Below are 20876 nucleotides of genomic sequence, written 5' to 3'. Positions count from 1 at the left end.
GATTCTAATCGTGCACTCCCTAGTGGCTACTGTGTGAGCTGAGATAGCTATAACCACAGACTAGATGATGGCAACCTGATCCTATGCTGCCTGAAAGGCTGTTGAGCGCTTCACGAACCTCCTAAAGAACAGAGTGCAAATTACCTACAGGCAAACTTTTGACAGAGTACACAGCGCGAGAGTCGATAAGAGGCGCATGATACTTAATGAATTTGGCACCTTTAGTAAGTGGCGTGTGCCTCTGTGCACTGCACCAGAGACTGGAGTAGCATTTTTTGGTGTAGAAAATGTTGGCAGATTTAATGGCCATAGGGCATAGGCAAGCCAAAGTGGCGTGAAAAGGCTAAAAATTGCAACATTTTTACACAACTCCACGTTGTGTAAAAGTTTTGTCACTTTTCCAAACTTTTACGCCACTTTTGTAGTGTAAAAACTTTGATGAATTGGCCTCTGTGCATGTCCTAAGTTCCGACTACTCTCTCTCTCCACATGCCATTGCCATAGACCTCAGTAGGCAGCTCTAATCTGATCACTCGGTGAGCTGCCAGCCTTGACTTGAGTAGTATGGATGTGAACTGTTTTTCATCATGGATGATGGGTTCCGAAGAAAGTGCAAAAAAGAATATATTTCTTGGACAAAAGATATATTAAAGTTTCTTATACTTTCTTGTACTATTGAGTTATGCAAAATTTGTTGAAACTGGCAATGACCATTTCAGGGTAGCTGATTTCTTGCTAAAAATTTCAATCATGGAAGAATCAACTAGGAAATTTGAAGAAGCAAAATCCGAACCAAAGCTGGTTGAATTTAGTGCAGATTTTGCTGTGGAAAACAGCAGCATGTGAATGAAGATTGTGAGCCCCAACGGGGACAGTGATGATAATGTGTGCAAAACTGTAAAGCGCTGCGGAATATGTTAGCGCTATATAAAAATAAAGATTATTATTATTATGAAGATAAAAAGATACTACAGTCACCAGCCCAGACTGTGAGCCCCTTCTCTGGTCACCTTTTGATCTATATATTTTTTAATTGCACCATGGATTTTACACAGCAGCCATGGAATTCTGATGTGGCCGAGGGTCCAGGGTCCCGAGAAGGCACTTGCCCAGCTTTAGTCATAATAGTTATATCCCACAATTAATACTTTATAAATGTCTATAATTAACGCTTTGATCACTAGTAATACAGATCAATATGATATGGCCGAGGCTAATTAATACTGTCATGTCAGATAACGGCTGGTCCGCTAATCACAACCTGATGTCAAACAAGCCGGGAATATCATCTTTCCGAGCCTTCTCCTTCCAATGTGTAAAATACCTGCTGAGTGCTGACATTTGTTCAGAGGGTTTTATGGGGAGTTTTGAAGACTGCGAAGGGTTTGGGATGAGGGGGAGGTCTTCATATGGGCAGATGTGCTTTAGGAAATCTAAGCAAGAATTTAAAAAGAAAGGGGGTGGGATAGAGGGATTTCAGGGGTCCATGACACTTATAATAAACACTGGCATGAGAGCAACTCCCCTGCATTGATGATTGGCCCCTTCTTCTAGGTCTGGGCAACACTTAAACTTGCTGAGAGAGCAAGAAGTGAGCAGAGTCCAAGTCATCAGAGTGGGGTAGGTGTGCACTGAGCTGTGGTACCCAAATCTGTGGATAGCAATGCTCCATGACATCCGATCTATAGGCTAAATTCACACTTGCAGTTTTTGGTGCAGTTTTTTTATGGTTGGCGTGGAACTTTATTATGGAACTGCATTGTGCATTTGTTTTATTATCAGAAGTTTAGGTTCTGAAAACTTTAACTTGATGGTGCATTAGTGCTCTCTGCAACCCGTTGTGTTTCTCCGCTCCTATCAATGAGGATGTTATGGAACTACAACAATCATCCTTGATACAAGCGGTTCGGAGATGATAGGAATGCCATGATATATACATTTTTTTATCCCATAAATTTCGGACTAATAATTATTAGATCTACCGTCTCTGATGTCGATTTTTCATCTCCTTCCACGCGGCTCATTGATCGGACTTGTGTTGATTGATTGCACATTATATGTGATTCTGAGCAGAAAATTGTTTTTTATTGATGTTAATAATTTTTCTTTTATTGCTTTATGCTTTGTCTTTTTTCTTTTCCATATGTCATTACTTCAATGGCAAGATTATCTGATAGCAATGATTAAGAGACGAGTGATTATAGTTTGGCTTACAATCGTTGTGCTTTCTGACTTTTCAGTATATTTAGAAAGGACTTGTTGGCTTTCCTGACATGACTGTCTTAATATATCCACGCATTCCCCATGAGATAACAGTGCAGATGCATCTTTTATTGAGCTGTATAGGTCCGCCATTGTTCCTCCTGGAAATAGATTAATACATTTACAAATAGGTGTTACTATAACCATTGTCAATGGGGTGTGTTCCTAGCCAGTCTGACATTGTCAGCATTGATTGGAAAGTGTAAGGCTAGGGTCATACGGCCATATTTTCTTTCATCCGTGAGAATCGGGTCGATTATACTAGTGTGATCTGATTTTCTCGGATGACGAGAAGATGGAGAAAAACAGAAATCTCCATTTTCTCCATTCTGTCAGTCTGTGAAATTTGGACTGCATTCGGATGTCATCCGAGCGCGGTCCGATGTTTTCCACGGACTCAATGACTTGCATGGCCAAGTGCGATCCGCATATCGGATACAAATTGTGCATGCTGCGATTTTATTTTCTCGGGCTGGCTCAACCCCATAAAATAACATTGGTCCGAGTGTGATTTGATATTTTTTTGGGATCGAACTCGGACTGAAAACACGCTCTGCGAATCAAACTACTTTGTTGAAAAAAAGGCCAATTGGCAATTTAGAAATACATTTCCAGGAGGAACAACAGAGGAAAAGAAAAGCTCAAGAACTGACATTTCATAGGGAACACAAGTATTTACTAAATATGCATATCAGGGATGGCGATGGGTCTTCTTTAAGGGCTAAAGCATCCATTGGAGTGATTTCACGGTTCTATTAGTTCTGCCCTTAATGATTTTTATTGCTTTTAGCTGTTTAGTGTTATAAATCCCGGTATATACAAAGCCCAGATCTTGTATTGAAAGATGTGGATTTCATCATAGGTCCAGGCTGCTGCTTTCCTTCCTACTTGCTTTGTACTGCAGCTTTGCTTGTTCATATTATCTGCTCTGTATATTCACTAGCTACCTCTAATCTCTTAGGGTATGTGTCCACGTTCAGTATTACATCCGGATTAGCTGCGGATTGAACGCTGTGTACGTCCGCAGCGTTCAACTTGCAGCATCCAACCCGCAGCGTCCAGATGTTATCGCATAGTGGAGGGTATTCTATGAAATCCCGTCTCCACTATGCGTGTGAACACACATACGGCGGCCCTGCGTTAACGGACATGCGGCGCGTGTTTTTAGACTGCAGCATGTCTGCTTACCTTGTGGCGACGCTCCATCGCCGCAAGGTAAATCACAGTGCCCTATGTATAGGGAGCAGAGATTCCGGATGTGTTGTGCAGAGATTCCGGATGTTCAATGAACACATCCGGAATCACCACGCGTACAGAAGGGGGCGGCGCTTAGGGCGGAGCGGGTTTTCTGCTCCATCCAAAGCGCCGTGATTACAGACCGTGGACACATACCCTTAGAGCTCATACTCACTTGCGTGAAATACGGCCGAGTCTGGCTGGTTTCACATTTGCGGTTTTTTTTTGCGGTAAAAAACTCAAAAAAAGCATGCGTTTTTCCCCCTATATTTAACATTAAAAACGCATGCGTTTTTTTGCATGCGTTTTGACGCGTTTTTGCAACGCATTCGTTTTTTCTCTGCATGCGTTGTGTTGCAGAAATGCAACATGTAGTAATTTTTGCAGCGTTTTTTTTTGCCGCAAAAAACGCATGCGTTTTTTCGCGGCAAAAAAAACCTATTGATGTCTATGTAAACGCATGTGTTTTTAAGCACATGCGTTTGTTTGCGTTAAAAACGCATGCATTTTTATTTTTAACCCCTTAAGCCCCGAGGGTGGTTTGCACGTTAATGACCGGGCCAATTTTTACAATTCTGACCACTGTCCCTTTATGAGCTTATAACTCTGGAACGCTTCAACGGATCTTGGCGATTCTGACATTGTTTTCTCGTGACATATTGTACTTCACTTTAGTGGTAACATTTATTCGATATAACTTGCGTTTATTTGAGAAAAAAACAGAAATTTGGCGAAAATTTAGAAAATTTCGCAATTTTCCAACTTTAAATTTTTATGCCCTTAAATCACAGAGATATGTCACACAAAATACTTAATAAGTAACATTTCTCACATGTCTACTTTACATCAGCACAATTTTGGAACCAAAATTTTTTTTTGTTAGGGAGTTATAAGGGTTAAAAGTTGACCAGCAATTTCTCATTTTTACAACACCATTTTTTTTTTAGGGACCACATCTCATTTGAAGTCATTTTGAGGGGTCTATATGATAGAAAATACCCAAGTGTGACACCATTCTAAAAACTGCACCCCTCAAGGTGCTCAAAACCACATTCAAGAAGTTTATTAACCCTTCAGGGGTTTCACAGGAATTTTTGGAATGTTTAAATAAAAATGAATATTTAACTTTTTTTCACACAAAATTTATTTCAGCTCCAATTTGTTTTATTTTACCAAGGGTAACAGGATAAAATGGACCCCAAAAGTTGTTGTACAATCTGTACTGAGTACGCTGATACCCCATATGTGGAGGTAAACCACTGTTTGGGCGCATGGCAGAGCTCGGAAGGAAAGGAGCGCCATTTGACTTTTCAATGCAAAATTGACAGGAATTGAGATGGGACGCCATGTTGCGTTTGGAGAGCCCCTCATGTGCCTAAACATTGAAACCCCCCACAAGTGACACCATTTTGGAAAGTAGACACCCTAAGGAACTTATCTAGATGTGTGGTGACCACTTTGACCCACCAATTGCTTCACAGAAGTTTATAATGCAGAGCTGTAAAAATAAAAAATCATATTTTTTCACAAAAATGATCTTTTCGCCCCCAATTTTTTATTTTCCCAAGAGTAAGAGAAGAAATTGGACCTCAAAAATTGTTGTCCAATTTGTCCTGAGTATGCTGATACCCCATATATGGGTGTAAACCATTGTTTGGGCGTATGGCAGAGCTCGGAAGGGAAAGAGCGCCATTTTACTTTTCAATGCAAAATTTACTGAAATTGAGATGGGACGCCTTGTTGCGTTTAGAGAGCCACTGATGTGCCCTAAACATTGAAACCCCCCCACAAGTGACAATTTTGGAAAGTAGACCCCCTAAGGAACTTATCTAGATGTGTGGTGAGCACTTTGACCCATTAAGTGATTCACAGAAGTTTATAATGCAGAGCCGTAAAAATAAAAAGTCAAATTTTTTCACAAAAATTATCTTTTCGCCCCCAATTTTTTATTTTCCCAAGGGTAAGAGAAGAAATTAGACCACAAAAGTTGTTGTGCAATTTGTCCTGAGTGCGACGATACCCCATATGTGGGGGTAAACCACTGTTTGGGCGCATGACAGAGCTCGGAAGGAAAGGAGCGCCATTTGACTTCTCAATGCAAAATTGACTGGAATTGACATGGGACGCCATGTTGCGTTTGGAGAGCCCCTCATGTGCCTAAACATTGGAACCCCTCACAAGTGGCACCATTTTGAAAAGTAGACCCCTTAAGGAACTTATCTAGATGTGTGGTGAGCACTTTGACCCAACAAGTGCTTCACAGAAGTTTATAATGCAGAGTCGTAAAAATAAAAAATCTTATTTTTTCACAAAAATGATCTTTTCGCCCCCAATTTTTTATTTTCCCAAGGGTAAGAGAAGAAATTAGACCACAAAAGTTGTTGTGCAATTTGTCCTGAGTGCGACGATACCCCATATGTGGGGGTAAACCACTTTTTGGGCGCATAGCAGAGCTCGGAAGGGAAGGAGCGCCATTTGACTTTTCAATGCAAAATTGACTGGAATTAAGATGGGACGCCATGTTGGTTTGGAGAGCCCCTGATGTGCCTAAACATTAAAACCCCCCACAAGTGACACCATTTTGGAAACTAGACCCCCTAAGGAACTTATCTAGATGTGTTTTGAGAGCTTTGAACCTCCAAGTGTTTCACTACAGTTTATAACGCAGAGCCGTTAAAATAATTTTTTTTTTTTTTCGCAAAAATTATTTTTTAACCCCCAGTTTTGTATTTTCACAAGGGTAACAGAATAAATTGGACCCCAAAAGTTGTTGTCCAATTTGTCCTGAGTACGCTGATACCAAATATGTGGGGGGGAACCACTGTTTGGGCGCATGGCAGAGCTCGGAAGGGAAGGAGCACAATTTGGAATGCAGACTTAGATGGATTGGTCTGCAGGAGTTACGTTGCATTTGCAGAGCCCCAGATGTACCCAAACAGTACAAACCCTCCACAAGTGACCCCATATTAGAAACTAGACCTCCCAAGGAACTTATCTAGATGTGTTGTGAGAACTTTGAACCCCTAAGTGTTTCACTACAGTTTATAACGCAGAGCCGTGAAAATAAAAATTCTTTTTTTTTTCACAAAAATGATTTTTTAGCCCTCAGCTTTGTATTTTTACAAGGGTAACAGAATAAATTGGACCCCAAAAGTTGTTGTCCAATTTGTCCTGAGTACACTGATACCCCATATGTGGGGGGGAACCACTGTTTGGGCGCATGGCAGAGCTCGGAAGGGAAGGAGCGCCATTTGGAATGCAGACTTGATGGATTGGTCTGCAGGCGTCACGTTGCATTTGCAGAGCCCCTGATGTACCCAAACAGTACAAACCCCCCACAAGTGACCTCATATTAGAAACTAGACCTCCCAAGGAACTTATCTAGATGTGTTGTGAGAACTTTGAACCCCTAAGTGTTTCACTACAGTTTATAACGCAGAGCCGTGAAAATAAAAATTCTTTTTTTTTTCACAAAAATGATTTTTTAGCCCTCAGCTTTGTATTTTTACAAGGGTAACAGAATAAATTGGACCCCAAAAGTTGTTGTCCAATTTGTCCTGAGTATGCTGATACCCCATATGTGGGGGGGAACCACTGTTTGGGCGCATGGCAGAGCTCGGAAGGGAAGGAGCGCCATTTGGAATGCAGACTTGATGGATTGGTCTGCAGGCGTCACGTTGCATTTGCAGAGCCCCTGATGTACCCAAACAGTACAAACCCCCCACAAGTGACCTCATATTGGAAACTAGACCTCCCACTGAACTTATCTAGATGTGTTGTGAAAACTTTGAACCCCCAAGTGTTTCACTACAGTTTACAACGCAGAGCCGTGAAAATAAAAAATCCTTTTTTTTTCCCACAAAAATGATTTTTAGCCCCCCCAATTTTTATTTTCCCAAGGATAACAAGAGAACTTGGACCCAAAAAGTTGTTGTCCAATTTGTCTCGAGTACGATGATACCCCATATGTTGGGGTAAACCCCTGTTTGGGCGCACGGGAGAGCTCGGAAGTGAAGGAGCACTGTTTTACTTTTTCAATGCAGAATTGGCTGGAATTGAGATCGGACGCCATGTCGCGTTTGGAGAGCCCCTGATGTGCCTAAACAGAGGAAACCCCCCAATTATAAATGAAACCCTAATCCAAACGCACCCCTAACTCTAATCCCAACTGTAACCCTAACCACACCTCTAACCCAGACACACCCCTAACCCTAATCCCAACTGTAACCCTAACCACACACCTAACCCTGACACACCCCTAATTCTAATCCCAACCCTAATCCCAACCGTAAATGTAATCCAAACCCTAACCCTAACCCTAGCCCTAACCCTAGCCCTAACCCGAATGGGAAAATGGAAATAAATACATTTTTTAAAATTTTATTATTTTTCCCTAAGGCTAGGTTCACATTGCGTTAGGGAAATCCGTTTAGCGCTAGCGGATTGCGCTAACGCAATGTCTTTTTAGGTGTCGTGTTTAGTGGTCGCGTTAACGTCTCTGGAAGATCGGGGATCGGACCTCGGGCGCGCCGCGGACGCTGCAAGCAGCGTCCGAGGCGCGCCACAAAAGAACGGCACCTTGCTAGCGCGAGCCAAAAATGGCACGCTCTAGCGATGCGCTACACTCGAAAATCACATTGCTGTCAATGGGTGCGCTAACGGACCCGTTGTACGGCGTTAATTGCGACATTTTCGCCGTGCAACGCTGTCCGTTAGCGTTAACCCATTAACGCAATGTGAACCTAGCCTAACTAAGGGGGTGATGAAGGGGGGTTTGATTTACTTTTATAGCGTTTTTTATATCGGATTTTTATGATTGGCAGCTGTCACACACTAAAAGACGCTTTTTATAGCAAAAAAGTTTTTGCGTCTCCACATTTTGAGACCTATAATTTTTCCATATTTTGGTCCACAGAGTCATGTGAGGTCTTGTTTTTTGCGGGACGAGTTGACGTTTTTATCGGTTACATTTTCGGACACGTGACAGTTTTTGATAGCTTTTTATTCCGATTTTTTGTGAGGCAGAATTACCAAAAACCAGCTATTCATGAATTTCTTTTGGGGGAGGCGTTTATACCGTTCCGCGTTTGGTAAAATTCATAAAGCAGTTTTATTCTTCGGGTCAGTACGATTACAGCGATACCTCATTTATATCATTTTTTTTATGTTTTGGCGCTTTTATACGATAAAAGCTATTTTATAGAAAAAATAATTATTTTGGCATCACTTTATTCTGAAGACTATAACTTTTTTATTTTTTTGGTTATGATGCTATGTGGCGGCTCATTTTTTGCGGGACAAGATGACGCTTTCAGCGATACCATGGTTATTTATATCTGTCTTTTTGATCGCGTGTTATTCCACTTTTTGTTCAGCGTTATGATAATAAAGCGTTGTTTTTTGGCTCGTTTTTTTTTTTTTTTTCTTACGGTGTTCACTGAAGGGGTTAACTAGTGGGCCAGTTTTATAGGTCGGGTCGTTACGGACGCGGCGATACTAAATATGTGTACTTTTATTGTTTTTTTGTTTTTTTTTTGGATAAAGAAATGTATTTATGGGAATAATATTTTTTTTTTTCTTCTTTATTTAGGATTTTTTTTTTTTTTTTTTTTATACGTGTGGAAATTTTTTTTTCTACTTTTTCACTTTGTCCCAGGGGGGGACATCACAGATCACTGATCTGACAGTGTGCACAGCACTCTATCAGATCGGTGATCTGACATACAGCCGGGCAGGATTAGAGCTGCAGCTGCAGCCTGATCCTGACCCGGAAGTGCTCCCTGCAGGACCCGGATGCAGCCCGGCGGCCATTTTGGATCCGGGGACTGCAGGGAGAAGACGCTCGGTACACGGTGAGCACATCACCGTGCACCGATCGTCTCAGGGAAGCACGCAGGGAGCCCCCTCCCTGCGCGATGCTTCCCTGCACCGCCGGCACATCGCGATCATCTTTGATCGCGGTGTGCCGGGGGTTAATGTGCCGGGAGCGGTCCGTGACTGCTCCTGGCACATAGTGCCGGATGTCAGCTGCGATAGGCAGCTGACACCCGGCCGCGATCGGCCGCACTCCCCCCGTGAGCGCGGCCGATCGCTATGACGTACTATCCCGTCCCTGGGAATTAAGTCCCAGGTCACCTGGACGGGATAGTACGTCTTATGGGATTAAGGGGTTAAAAAAAACAGAAAACACACTGATATGCCACCCCCCACCATAAAAGTGATAAAGGGGTCCTAACCCTAAAGGGATCCTAACCCTATCCCTAACCCTACCCCTAACCCTAACCCTACCCCTAACCCTAACCCTAAAGGGATCCTAACCCTAACCCTACCCCTAACCCTAACTATTTCTGTTTATAGTGGGTTTTTTACTTTATTTTGATGATTGGCAGCTGTCACACATTTCTCAGCATGCATTTAAAAAACGCAAACGCATGAAAAAAATGCATGTAAACGCGTCAAAACGCCTCGTTTTTTTCACCACATGCAAAAACGCATGCGTAAAAAAAACGCAGCGTTTGCACGCGTTTACATGCGTTTTTTCACCATGCGTTTTTTTTAAATGCTTGCGTTTTAAAACGCAAGTGTGAAACCAGCCTCTCGCATGTTAAAACCCGGCTCTGCTGGCGGCACTCCAGAGCGGAGCGTGCGGCCGCATAGCAATACATGGAGCTGCACGCTCCGCTCCCAAGTGCTGGCGGCGAAGCCGGGTGTTACCATGCGAGACTCGGCCGTATTTCACGCAAGTGAGTATAAGTCCTTACTGAGAACATCATTATCTTTGTAGAAAGCTGAAGCTTTGATGTCGAACCAACCCTCTCTGATTCCAAGAATGAAGGGTGTGAGGTGCTGGTGTAGTTCTTCATCCCCTTTATTTATTGGTGGTGCTATGGGACCGCCTGTGCGGGGTGGCCTGTGGCTCCTGGGCAGGGGTAATGTAGGAGTCTCAGGCCATGTTCACACGTTCAGTATTTGGTCCGTATTTTACCTCAGTATTTGTAAGCCAAAACCAAGAGTGGGAGACAAATACATAAGCAGTGACCTACAAATAATTAGGTAAAAAAAAACTCACCAAATAGTCAACGTGTGAAAATGGCCTAATTGGTCAGCAGCATCTTTCCTAGGCCATGGTCACACATTGAATATTTGGTCGGTATTTTACCTCAGTATTTGTAAGCCAAATCCAGAAGCGGTGACGTGTTTCTATTATACTTTTCCTCTGATTGTTCCACTCCTGGTTTTGGCTTACAAATACTGAGGTAAAAAACTGACCAAATATTGAATGTGTGACCATGGCCTAGGAGAGATGATGCTGACCAACTAGGCCACGTTCACACGCTGACTGTTTGGTGATTTTTTTACCTCAGTATTTGTAGGTCACCACTGCTGTAATTTTCTACTACTCCTGGTTTTGGCTTACAAATACTGAGGTAAAAAACTCAACAACTACTGAACGTGTGAATGTGGCCTAAATCCATTAATTGTAAATACTAATTCCATTAATTTAGAATCAGTTTTAAAATAGAGACACCTTTCCATTGACCTATGTCTCAGTTTTTCATTGCCAAGCATATACCTTCTGCATCCATCTGCACTATCGCCAGCTTGATTTTTTTTTAATTTTTCTGGGCAGCTTATCAAAAAATCACAAACAACATTTTTTTGCAGACATATTGTAAAATAAAGTAGTAGGATTTCAAACAATACATGTCTATAGCTTCTAATTCTGATATGAAGACACCAGTTGCGATCTCTCTGCAAAACGATGATAACTAAAGTCAATTTGCAAAAATTTTTCATCTTAAAAAAAATAAATAAATTACAGACGCATCACATTTTTCTTTACAGACCTAGGAAAAAAGTGCCCTGTTTTTACAAACTGTCCAGTAAGTTTCTGGACATTTTTGAACCCTGTTCATCCATTGTCTCTGATTTAGAAACATCTGGAAGCTCTTAATATATATCTTCCACTAGCTATAATGATCCGGTCATTACTCATTAAGGCTTGGACTGGAGTACGCTCCACAGTAGCTGTGTACTGACATCTGTGTTAGATTACAGTAACTAAAAACATTTTCCAGTGTTGTATCTACTCTACTGGGTAATATCAGTCTGAATAATGGATGTTTTCAGTTTTAATAAGTTTCTACTAACTAAAAATGCCCAAAGGTACAAAAAAAAATATTGTGTCTACCTACAGCCACCACTAGAGGGAGCACAAGAACCTCCTGCATACTGATTCCTTTGTATGCAGTTATCTCCACCTAGTGGTGACTACATTGTAGCATATTATGCAGTTTTTCTTATTTTTATTACTTGGCACAGTTATCACAATAAAACATTTCTACTTTTTATAAATAATGATACAGTTCTATAAATTATTCTTTTTAGGCTTGCGGGGGTTTATGGATTACTTATAATGCGATTATATGACACTTATTCACAACCCATCAGGACACTCATTGTGATTACGTTATAGTAGGCTATGTGCACACGTTTAAGATTTTTCGCGTTTTTTTGCCGTTTTCCGTGGCGAAAACACTTTAACCCCTTCAAGTCGCGGCCCTTTTTCGTTTTTGCGTTTTCATTTTTCACTTCCCTCCTTCCGAGAGCCATAACTTTTTTTATTTTTCCGTCAATATGGCCATGTGAGGGCTTATTTTTTGCGGGACGAGTTGTACTTTTGAACGACACCATTGGTTCTACCATGTCTTTTACTAGAAAATGGGAAAAAAATTCCAAGTGCGGTGAAATTGCAAAAAAGTGCAATCCCACACTTGTTTTTTGTTTGGCATTTTTGCTAGGTTCATTAAATGGTAAAACTAACCTGCCATTGTGATTCTCTAGGTCATTACGAGTTCATAGACATCTAACATGGCTAAGTGCCATTTTCTGATACCTGAAGCGTCTCCATTTTTCATGATCTGGGGTCGGGTGAGGGCTTACTTTTGCGTGCCGAGCTGACGTTTTTAATGATTCCATTTTGGTGCAGATACGTTCTTTTGATCGACCGTTATTGCATTTTAATGCAATGTCACGGCGACCAAAAAAACGTAATTCTGGCGTTTCAGATTTTTTTCTCGCTACGCTGTTTAGCGATCAGGTTAATGCTTTATTTTATTGATAGATCGGGCAATTCTGAACGCGGCGATACCAAATACGTGTAGTTTTTTTTTTTTTTTATTGTTTTATTTAGGATGGGGCGAAATTTAATTTGAATTAAACTTGATTTAAACTTTTATATTTTTTATATTTTTTTCATATTTTTAAAAACATTTTTTTTTTACTTGTGCCATGCTTCAATAGCCTCCATGGGAGGCTAGAAGCTGGCATAGCCTGATCGGCTCTGCTACATAGCAGCGATCATCAGATCGCTGCTATGTAGCAGAAATGCAGGCGTGCTGTGAGCGCCGACCACAGGGGGGCGCTCACAGCAGGCCGGCATCAGTAATCATAGAGGTCTCAAGGACCTCTATGGTTACCTTCCTGATGCATCGCCGACCCCCGATCATGTGACGGGGGTCGGCGATGACATCATTTCCGGCCGCCCGGCCAGAAGCGCCGGTTAAATGCCGCTGTATGCGTTTGACAGCGGCATTTAACAGGTTAATAGCGGCGGGTGAATAGCGATTTCACCCGCCGCTATTGCGCGCACATGTCAGCTGTACAAAACAGCTGACATGTCGCAACTTTGATGTGGGCTCACCGCCGGAGCCCACATCAAAGGGGGAGACACGACATGCGCCGTACTAGTACGGGGCATATCGTGAAGGGGTTAAAAACGCATACATAAGCCCCCATCATTTTTAAAGCATTCTACAATTTTTGTGCACATGATGCGTTTTTTTCTGCAAAAAAAATGCATCACTGTAAAAAATGCAGCATGCTCATTAATTATGCAGATTTTTTGCGTTTTTGCCGCTATTTAATGCATTGGGAAGCTCCGGAAAAACACGCATAACAACTGCAAGAAAACCGCGAAAAAAACCGTGGAAAAAACGCAGGTGGATTTCTTGCAGAAAATGTCCGGTTTTGTTCAGGAAATTTCTGCAAGAAATCCTGACGTGTGTACATAGCCTTAAAGAGGTTTTCCCAAAAAGTCCTACAATATAAATAGCAACATTTCTTAAAGGGAATGTCCATATGTCCCATGTGGGATATTTCAATTATTTTTGCCTTACGACACTTCCTAATTGTAAAGCTTTTTTTTTACATGGCTCATTTTTTTTTCCATGCATCATTTTGACTATCCATTAGCGCAAAAAAAAAAAAAAAAGCTTCTCCTGCTGGTGTTTGTGCTCTCTATTCCCTGCCTTAATGGTGATGCATTGGTGTCTTCACTGTCATGTTAGAGGTTTTTACATCCTATTAATCACAAAGGTCAATTAGATTTGTTAACCTCTGACCTGTACAATGAGAAATGGGATGATCAGACACTTAGCACTTCTCACCGCAGATGAAGAAGATAAATGAAGCAAATATCCCATGGAGAATGCTATGTGGATATCCCCGAAAAGACAAATAAAAAATGTATAAACAAGTACTTAATCTCGTAATTACCTTTTTTATGTACATTGCTACTATACATGTTAAACTAGAAAATAGAGGTTTTGTCATTTAAAAAAAAAAAAAATTTATGCAGTTTATGTTTCACACCATCTAAGTCATTCTTTATTTTATCATATTGTGTGGATAATTAATTATTGTAGCTTTTATTGCTTTTATTGTCCTGCTTTGGAATATAAAATATTACATATTATTTATACTAAATATTTGCTACTACTTCCTATTTTTGGGAGGGAATTTCTTTTCTTTTTTTTTAAATGATTCATTTTTCCCTTTCCAGCGGATGGGCAACCACCTGCTTCAGGGACTGTAGATGTATGCGGTGGCGTACTTGGATGACATTGCCATCTTCAGTTCCTCCTGAGACGAACACCTGCAGCATCTTGAGGAGGTGCTCAGGCGAATTCACCGAGCTGGTCTGACCATCAAGCTGGGAAAGTGCCAGATGGGCATGAGTGAGGTCCACTACCTGGGGCACCGGGTAGGCGGGAGCTCCATAAAGCCAGAGCCTGGGAAAGTGGATGCGATCGCGTCCTGGCCCACCCCCAGGACCAAGAAACAGGTGATGTCCTTCCTGGGCACTGCAGGGTACTATAGGCGCTTCGTACAGCACTATACCCTTGACGGACCTCACCAGGAAGAAGCTACCCCACATAGTCGACTGGACCGACGGCTGTGAGGGGGCCTTCCAGGCGTTGAAAACAGCTCTGTGCAATGCTCCTGTGTTGAAAGCAGTCGACAGCAGTTGACCGTTCTTGGTGTAGACCGATGCCAGCGAGTTGGTGCTGTGCTCAGCCAGGTCTACTCGGGGAACCACGAGCACCCCATGTTGTACCTGAGCAGGAAGCTTCTGCCGAGGGAAGTGGCCTATTCCACCATGGACAAGGAGTGCCTGGCCATAGTCTGGGCCCTGCAATGCTTGTAGCCCTACCTGTAGAGGCGCACCTTCACTGTGGTGAAGGACCACCACACTCTGTGCTGGCTACAAGCCATGTGTGGAACCAACGGAAGGTTGGTACACTGGAGCCTTGCCCTCTAGCAGTATGACTTTACCATCAAACACAAAATGGGCAGGGAGCATGGCAATGCAGATGGGTTGTCCCGCCAAGGTGAACCTGCTAAGGTGCGCATGGAGGAGTACCAAGAGGTTCTGCCTCCATAGCGCAGTCGAAAAGGGGGAGGTGTCACGATAATGTAAAAATGCCATATTGTGAGTTTAGTTTCAGTAGGTTACATGTCTTCCAGACACACACTGCCGTTTCGATCCCCCTTTCTTCCACTCTGCATTCGCTCATACAACAAACAAAGCCCTATGGCAGATACTCTGTGCAACTTGATACCAATGTGTGAGCAGTATTGGCTTTTAACTGCAGAAGACCAATCCCCTAAAGCCACTTGTCCCACCTCCCCTTACCAACCCAAGGAATGTCTTTGTCTGGTGAAACCAAAACGTAAATTCTAAGTGAAGGTTGGTCTCAGCCTCTAAGTGATGTCACCACAGGGGGTGCCTGGGCTTGAGGCTAGGAATGTGTGAAGCAGGAGTTTTCAGTGTCCGGGGCGTAGCTGATATATAGATGGGACATGCATTTAGATGTGTGGCTCCTACAAAGCCCACAGGCCAGCCATGATGATATGAAATGATCTGAATACTATGTGTTTTTTCAATTTTAATCCTTATTTGTAATCTGTATCGTACACATGATTTTGTCTTCTTTATAATATCTTTTTATACTTTGTAAACACTGCCTACCTTTTTGGAGTAAAATATATAATTTACTAGCTTGTCCCTTCATGCTCTAAACGAACTGTCACGTCCGCTGAGGTGAATTATGCTACTGATTTGGGTTGGCTCCGGACCCGTTAATCCTTAGGAAATTGGAGATGATGGCAGCATGCTTTGTTCTGTGCAATTGGGAATCTCTGTAGCGATAATTATTGTTCCCACCTGAGTGGGAGTAGTTATATCGCCCTCGTTGCAACATGCCCAATAGCCAGTACATAGCAGGCAGTCTTGCTGGCGACTAATTGCCCTAGGTGCAGTACCTGATCTGACCTGAGGGTAAAGGGGGCTCCAGAGAGCTGCAAGTTCCAAACCGGAACTGGGAAGTGGGATATAGATAAATCCCCTTCAGAAGGAACCAGGGGCAACCAAACAACCCCGGTTCGAAACAAATTGGTGTGAGTGGTGGGGATGATAAAATCTCTTCCCCGGGATCCGTGACATATTGTTGGCAGCACGGTGTGAACTGTGACATATATATATATATATATATATATATATATATATATATATATATATATATATATATATCTTTCCTGTATCATTTTTCCCCTTATTTTTTCTCTATTTTCATCCTCCAAGGATCACAAAAGATCTCAAGGGGACATCATTTTTTGCATTGTGTAGATTTTTCCGCTAACTGGGCCATCAGTGGCTCAGTGGTTAGCATTGTTGCCTTGCAGCACTGGGGTCCTAGGTTCAAATCCCATCAAGGATAACATCTGCATGGAGATTGTATGTTCTCCCCATGTTTGCATGCGTTTTTTTCTGGTTTCCTCCCATGCTCCATACTGAATTTAGATTGTGAGTCCCATTGGGGACAGAGATAATGATGTCTGTAAAGCACTGTGGAATTAATGGTGCTATGTAATTGGGTAAAATAAATAAAATATAATTAAGATAAAGAGAACTATGCACAGCTGATCTTGGATTGTTAAGGGTATGTGCACACGATGCAGATTTAGTGCAGAAAAATCTGCTGCAGTTTTGCACTAAATCTGCATCTCCTGGCAGAATCTGCAGGTGCGTTTTTTATGCGTTTTTTATGCGTTTTTGATGCGTTTTTTGAGCACAAATCTGCACAAAAAACGCATGAAAAACGCATGAAAAACGCATGAAAAACGCATGAAAAACGCACCTGCAGATTTCTATTATGGAGGGGTGCAGAAACGCTGCAGAACTGCACAAAAGAAGTGACAGGCACTTCTTTGAAAACTGCAGCGTTTCTGCGCAGATTTTTCTGCACCATGTGCACAGCTTTTTTTTTTCACATTGATTTACATTGTACTGTGATCACAGTGCAGTTCTGCAGCGTTTCTGCTGCAGAAAAATCTGCTGCAGTTCTGCACTAAATCTGCATCGTGTGCACATACCCTAAGACCAAGAAGCTTTGCTTTGCTGAGGAGACACCCGATGATCGTATGTCCAATGGGAACAAGAAGCCTTGGTGCACAACTCTGCACATTGTGTTGCGAGTGGTACTGAAGGGGGTGGACAGATCATTTGTGCAGCTGCACAGAGGTCCAGGAGGTAAGGGGGGTCACTTCTACTGCCAAAGAAGGTGGACTTGTGCATTATGATGAGCTATTGGACTGCTCATGGTGTCCTTGTTCTTGCACAGGGACCCCCTTCTATCAACAGCCGCCATTGTAATGAATGTCGGAGCAAGTTGTCTCCTATTTATCTGTATGGTGTTGGTGCCGAAAGTTCAACTCCCACCGATGTAATGTTGATGACCCAAGAATAGGTAATCAGTATTAAGGGGAACGTGTCATCTGATTCATGCTGACCGAACCACATGCAGCATGAATTAGATATTATCAACAACGTCCATGCTAGTATCATAGCCCATGGACAAAAAGTGATAAGGCAACGAAAGATGTAAATTTATAAAAAGTTATATCTTTATTATAAACAGAAAACAAAGATAAAAGGAGAGACCAAAAACAGTGACAGGGCTAAAAGAAAACCTCCATAGGGAAGGATCAAATAGTATGACGGACGCAAATACACTGTTGAATCACTGGCAGTATATAGTACAAAAATACATAAAAATATGTTAATGCTCAAATATTGAAATAACTGCGAGTGATCCAACAACAAGTATATAACACAGGCGGATACTCAATCTCCTCAGTCCACTTGCCAATACGAGACTATAATATAATATATACATATACAATGTCATAGGTGTACTAAATGGAAAACTGAAAAAATATAAGTCAAAGCCAAAAAAAACGATCATAAACGAAATACAAACGCGGTACTATAGTATACAAAGAAAAGGGGGGGCAAATACCACAATATTAATACCGCAGTTATATCGCAATGATAGATGAGCCAGTGGCAATATAGATAAACCTAGTGGCTTCCTGGGCAGGCGGGAAGGACACCGGACGCAACTTACTTTAGCGGTAAGCTCTCCTATACTTTTGCCTACTTGCCGGCACTTGCGCTTGGACTTTGTCTGTGGCCGGATTTATTTGCCGGTACTGATGTTTGTCTAGCCACTAGGTTTATCTATATTGCCACTGGCTCATCTATCATTGCGATATAACTGCGGTATTAATATTGTGGTATTTGCCCCCCCTTTTCTTTGTATACTATAGTACCGCGTTTGTATTTCGTTTATGACCGTTTTTTTTGGCTTTGACTTATATTTTTTCAGTTTTCCATTTAGTACACCTATGACATTGTATATGTATATATTATATTATAGTCTCGTATTGGCAAGTGGACTGAGGAGATTGAGTATCCGCCTGTGTTATATACTTGTTGTTGGATCACTCGCAGTTATTTCAATATTTGAGCATTAACATATTTTTATGTATTTTTGTACTATATACTGCCAGTGATTCAACAGTGTATTTGCGTCCGTCATACTATTTGATCCTTCCCTATGGAGGTTTTCTTTTAGCCCTGTCACTGTTTTTGGTCTCTCCTTTTATCTTTGTTTTCTGTTTATAATAAAGATATAACTTTTTATAAATTTACATCTTTCGTTGTCTTATCACTTTTTGTCCATGGGCTATGATACTAGCATGGACGTTGTTGATTATATGCTATGGGAGTGTGGTCTTTGAGGCACTACTATAGATTCTTTCTAGAGACATTTAGTAATAATGAATTAGATATTGGCTGCTCTATCGCAGTTGTGTATGTATTACTCTAAAATTTTGCAGCATTTCATAAAAAAAACTACTTTGAGAAACTGTGTGGTGACCATGCATTTCAGATGACGAGTCCGATGAGGTCCTCGGCAGGAATTCCTCACCTGAGTACTTTTGGTTCCTTTTGATTGACCGTTTTCCTCCTATACACACCCAAAGGAAGAAACCTGTCAATCTAAGAGAGGTGGGAAGAGAGAAGCTGCCGGTGACCAGCTTCGGACTAGTCTGCCGAATTGCATAATCCTCAGCTGGCTTTTCGAAGTAATATTTTCCACGTAGTGCAAACAGCATGGATCAGGTCACAGGTTCCCTGTAATATTAATGACCTATTCTTAGTGTCCTGCCATCATATAAGCTGTCAAATGAATTTGTGCAGCATGAATCTGATGACTGGTTCCGTTTAAAGAGATCCCGTCATTAGGTTACAAGTGGGCAGTTTTGCTCTTAATTTTTTCCTGTTTTTTAAAAAAAAATCCTCTACACGGTTATTGACATATGATCCTTTTAATTTAGGGCTAACCTTTATGGTCTTTACAAGGGGGCGTGACTTTTGCAGAGCAGCCTAAAGACACGCCCCAGAGGATCCTGTTACCATAAAAATTAGCACTAAGTAAAAAGGCCCACAACTCTGGAACCGTACAATGGATTTAAAAAAGAAATAAATCAGGGAGTCAGTGATAATAGAATGAGAGCAAAACTGGACACTTCTGACCAGGTGACAGGTTCTCTTTAAAACTCTGAACCACTTTTAATAAGGAGTAATTCGTATTCTTCTAAATGATCTAATAGTATAAACCCGAGAAGTAATAGTGTGAATAGATTCTACGGAAACGTTGTTGGGCCTTGTCAGAACTTGGATTCATAGTTGAAATATTCAACTCTAATGACTTATATGATGAGGAACAATATTAAAATTTACCCTTGAACAAGCCTGGAGGGCAATATTGGCATGAGGCTCAGCCATGCTGCAGGCATAACTGGCTAGAGCACAGTTTTGGGAACTCTTCGGGGACTGAATAGATATCACTGTTGCTAGGATACGTATATTATCATAAGATTTCTAAAAACTGTCCAAAGAACTGTCTTGATTGTCCATAGCAACCAATCACACAGAGCACAGCTTTCATGTCTTACATTGGTCTGGACAATTAAAGCAGACAGAGTTACGATCGGTTGCTATGGACAACAATGACCCTTTCAGGAACGAGCCATTTTTTATTTTTGTGCTTTATTTTTTTTCCTCCACTTCTTCCAGGAGCCATAACTTTTTTTTTATTATTCCATCAACAGGCATATGAGGGCTTGTTTTTTTTACAATAAAAGTTATAATTTTCATTGCCATCATTTATCTAACCCTATGATGTGCAAGAAAACGGGAACAAAATTCCAAGTGAGATGAAATGATGATAAAAACAAGAGCTATTGTTCTTTTTTAGTACTTTTTAGGGCAAACAGGACATTTTAGATCACTTTTTACTGCATTTTTTTGGAGGAGGTCGGTGACCAAAAACGACAGATTTGCTATTTCTATTTCTTTTTACACTGTTTACTGTTAAATAATTGTATATTTTCATCAGTCTGATTTTGCAGACACAGTGGTAGCAAATATTTTTCAATGTTCACTCAATGGTGATGAATGATGTAAACTTACGTGGTGGAGTGATTGTGGGTTAAATATGCCCCGTTGTATCTAATCTGTATGATATTAAAGAAACTGTTTAGTTTAGAAAATATCCTATTTGCTTTTCCTGAGTTACTAAAGTGTTGCTTGTAAAGTGTCATCATCTACATCAACTTGCAAAGAGCGTTCCTCTGCCTGGAGGACCCACCATGTCTGCATATTACATATTTATTGCAAAGTGACC

The 20876-nt window shown here is 41.4% G+C and overlaps 1 protein-coding gene across 1 annotated transcript in view; it reads left to right on the top strand.

The window, feature by feature from the left end:
• The first annotated feature begins 1487 nt into the window (after positions 1-1487).
• The window catches only part of LOC138648245 (tenascin-like), an 82198-nt gene continuing 62809 nt past the window's right edge, over positions 1488-20876 (top strand). The window contains exon 1 of the mRNA XM_069737808.1: positions 1488-1620. The gene's annotated coding sequence lies outside the window, so the exon portion shown is untranslated. The remainder of the gene's footprint in view (positions 1621-20876) is intronic.

Source organism: Ranitomeya imitator, chromosome 8 (assembly GCF_032444005.1).
Source record: "Ranitomeya imitator isolate aRanImi1 chromosome 8, aRanImi1.pri, whole genome shotgun sequence".
NCBI lineage: Eukaryota > Metazoa > Chordata > Amphibia > Anura > Dendrobatidae > Ranitomeya > Ranitomeya imitator.
The sequence above is the reverse complement of the archived record's forward strand: the minus strand, read 5'-3'. Positions and strand labels throughout refer to the sequence as shown.